We start from the raw sequence: 4,000 nt of genomic DNA on the forward strand, positions 1-4,000 counted from the left end.
TGTAATTAACTTTCAATGTTTCGGTATTAGTTTTATTTTCTATGGATTTGTGGTTATAAATTGTTGACGTTATTTTTCTTTTTACAAATTATAGAATGGTTTTTGTGTGTAAAATTGTTTAAATTTGTGTACACTTAATATTGATTAGCTTTGTTTACTACGTTGTTCAACGTAACCCGTCCACCGGACGGGTATTAAACTAGTTTTTCATTGGTCCTCTCCTCCCTCTCTCTTCGATGAATCCCCACCGATTTCCTCCCTCTCTCTACCTCACCGCCATCAAGGCGGCACCTCCCCTAATCGGCAACAGGGGTCCCCGAAGAAAGTCCCCGCAGGTGCCCCCCACACCCTTACTCTTTTTACTCACCAGTACCAATTAATTAAGTTTAAACCAATATAAGAATGGACCAACAGAGACCCTTTTTTCTACTCGACTATATATGCCCAAATTTTTTGACGGCTTGTTTAATATCCTGCCATTACAAGACGTCGAAATACTATTAAAACAAAATAGATTTTATTTTCCATTTATAGTGGTTGTGGTTTATAAAATTCGTTACAGTGCTTTAAATGTTATGGTTCTGGATCAACAATATCCACCTACCATAGTCGGTTAGTTATTGGTCGTTGTCAATTTAATAAAATAAACGAGTTTAAAGAAAACTTTTTATGTATACTAGGGGGAATACCCGTGCAATGCACGACATGCATAATAGTTATTGATTTTTTCTGAAACGACAGTGGGAAGGGTTGTAACTAACATAACAGTTATTGTCTTTATTTTGCCTTTTGAGACCACGCTATAATTGTAACTAACATGTTAACAACTTATTTATATCAAACAAAGTAAAATCACGTAATAATTGTTGAGATATAATAACCCAAAAGGCACCCATTGACTCAAGTGTTGTGACATTGCACCATAGCTTCCACATGGATTTTCATTTAGCAAGCAATGCATTTATCCATTCAAAGGATTTTGGGCACTCCATAACGAAAACCAGATATCAACTGGCCCACTGTACTTGCGAATTATGTTAGTACTTACCTGAGAAAACACAAAATTGCATTGACAGTTGAAAAGTCAAACATAAGAAAACACATGTTGCGGCCTCCCACAAAATGATCTCAAAAGAAATGTAGGTATCACGTTACTTAGCCAAAAGGGAAAAAAGGAAGCAAAATCTACATTAAAGCTGGATGAAATCATGAAGATATTCTAAACTTTTTAAAATTAAAGGCATCTGAAGTTAACGCCATTTTTGAAGAACAAAGACATAAAAAAAATGAAAAACAAAGATATACCAGCTCCCAGGCTTCAAGTTCTTGTTAAGTATCAAGCATGAACCTTCTGATAAAAGAAAAGAAGAGCAGTTCTTTCCACATTTTTAGTCTCGGTTTTCATAACGCACACACGTCACATATACGTAAGTCAAAGACCTATATAAAGAGGCATGCTAAAACTTTATCAAACCATGGATCGTAATTTGTTCTGTCGGTATAACTCTTGTGCCAAAAAAAAAGGGAAAAGATGTCTTCCAAAATAAAAAAAACATGAAACGTAAATGGAAAAAACGCAGTAGCTCTCGCACGCCTCCTTGTCTTATTGGCTAACACATGGACCGAACTTTAGTTAACGCATGGCACTATCATCCCCAATCCCATCACCGGTCGACTGCCTGCAGTGAATTAACAAAAGTAAGACCGTTAAAAAGTGGTAGGTTTTGCATTTTTTATCTAATGTATGCAGCCTAGCTAGGAATAAAGTCAATTGAAACTGTTAAATGGACTTTGGTAGTTTCTTTGGAATAAAGGGGATTTAAATGTTAAATGGCATCTGAAATTTAATGAGTTACTGCTAACACTATAAAAGTGATATCTAAATGTGTATGTTTGTGTCCAAACGGTGTACCTTTCACGTGGATCATCGTCAACGTTTTCTTCTGAATCCGAACCCGAATTTGTATAAGTAGTCCTGCGAAGGAAAGAACGGGAACTTTTCTTGACAATTAAAAAAAGCTATAAGGTTGCTTAAAAAAGCTAGGTTTGTTGGTTCATGGCCCCGATTAGCCCAACATATTTGTCTTTCATGGGGCCCTTCCTTTGAGGTCGTTTTAGACATTCATAACTAACTTATGTACATTTTAATGTAAAAAAAAAAGAAACAAAATCATAAATTATAATGCTGCACATACCTAACAAAACCTTTTGTAAATGTAATGCATATTGTGTGGTTTAAATATCATCAGTACGATTCTTATTGAAGTCAAAATCAATGATAAACGGAGATATACCTTACGGTCGTTTCAACGTGCTTAACTGGTGTATCATGAATTATAATGCTGCACATACCTAAAGACACAATACTTTGCATAGAATTAATGTTTACGTTATCAAATGTATCATGATACGCAAGAAGTCTTTGTTCAGCCCAACCCAATATCGAAGTCAACGTAGAACTCAATATTTTAGCGTATGTCGATCCTTTGTCGTTTTCACATCTTTCGCAACTTCTACCAACTGACAATCAGCAGCGTAAAGCAGATCATTATCCGTTTGTCCGGTTGCAACAAACCGATTAAACAAAAACCCATGAAAAACATATGTTATGAAGCATTTGATTAATTCCAAAAATACCCCACGTTTTCTTAATAAGTTCCATAACCTCATCTACTTCGTCGATAATTGATGACTCATCATTGGCATCAAAGCAAGTTTCTAGAAGGATCTCGTAAAGTCGGAGATTTAACGGGAACCCGTCTGCCCAATGGCATGAGTCGGTTGTGTCACACCCCGAATTTATCAGAGCTGGCGTGACTGGACCGGTATCTTCATTGCACAGCGGAAGCAAAAAGCTAAGACTTCTAGAAAATGAACGTCGCTAAGTACTCGAATTCCCATGGGTTCTCCTATTCCAACCGTGGTTTGAAAATGCAACCTGAGAAAGAACATGCGAAAAAGTCAACATAAAGTTGAGCGAGTTCATAGTTTGTTTTGAAAAGATTTAAAATAAATCTTTTTGTTTACCGGTTTAAAATTTGTTGAGAAAATATAGAAAAGAAAAACATTTTCTCGGCATGATATATGAAAGTTGTGAGTCTAGCCCACGAAAGTCTTTGTAAGTAGGACTAACGCGTCCTCTTATTTGTACATAAGTTGAGAGCGTTGTCAAAGTTTGTAAATACATGTATTATGAGTTTGCGTCAAATGTATATTACAAACATTTGAAAGTTTTAGTGTTGTAAGTTGGTATGAAAAGCGTCTATGAACATGTTGATCATTAATGTTTCGCGAGGACATTAATATATGCGACGACATAGGAGGTACTCAACCCGCGTAGGCAATTTTTAGTGTCGAATAACCTCGACTGGGACACAACAGCACTCTAAGTGGTCACCCATGGACCGTGAGTGGGGCTCGCCCGTACCCATTAGATCTAACCTTTGTTCCTTGGTCCTCAAAAGGATTAATGGCACCTCAGTTACAGCCTATGCTCACATAATCTAAGAGTTCATTCCATAACTTAATCATACCTAAGTTTGACATGTATTTTCCCCCGAAAGTTGTAAACCGAAACGTTGAAAGAAAAAGGGGGACATGGTCTCACTGAGTTGTCTCGTTTTTCGTACGCAGGCTAACCCAGTCCCGTTGTTGTAACTAGGACATTCTCGTCACTAGTCATGAAAATCATGCATGTTTTGTAGAACCGGTATGTTTAGTATAAATCGTTCGTAAACCATTCAAGTTCGTTGAAAATCATTTGCAACATGGTTTATAAATATGTGTTTTCGTTCATCGAAATATTGTTTGCTTTTGCAAAAACTTGCATGTCTTTCCACCCCCGAAAACATTTATAAAAATGTAAAACCGTAAAAAGTGGGGGTTATGAACTCACCTGGACTTCCATGTGCAATGTTAGCCTAGCGTGATTCCGTGATGTCATTCCAAAAATGTGAACTCGCTAGCGTGCAACTAAGGCATTCCTAATCAAGGAATAATT

Source organism: Helianthus annuus, chromosome 5 (genome assembly GCF_002127325.2).
Source record: "Helianthus annuus cultivar XRQ/B chromosome 5, HanXRQr2.0-SUNRISE, whole genome shotgun sequence".
Lineage (NCBI taxonomy): Eukaryota > Viridiplantae > Streptophyta > Magnoliopsida > Asterales > Asteraceae > Helianthus > Helianthus annuus.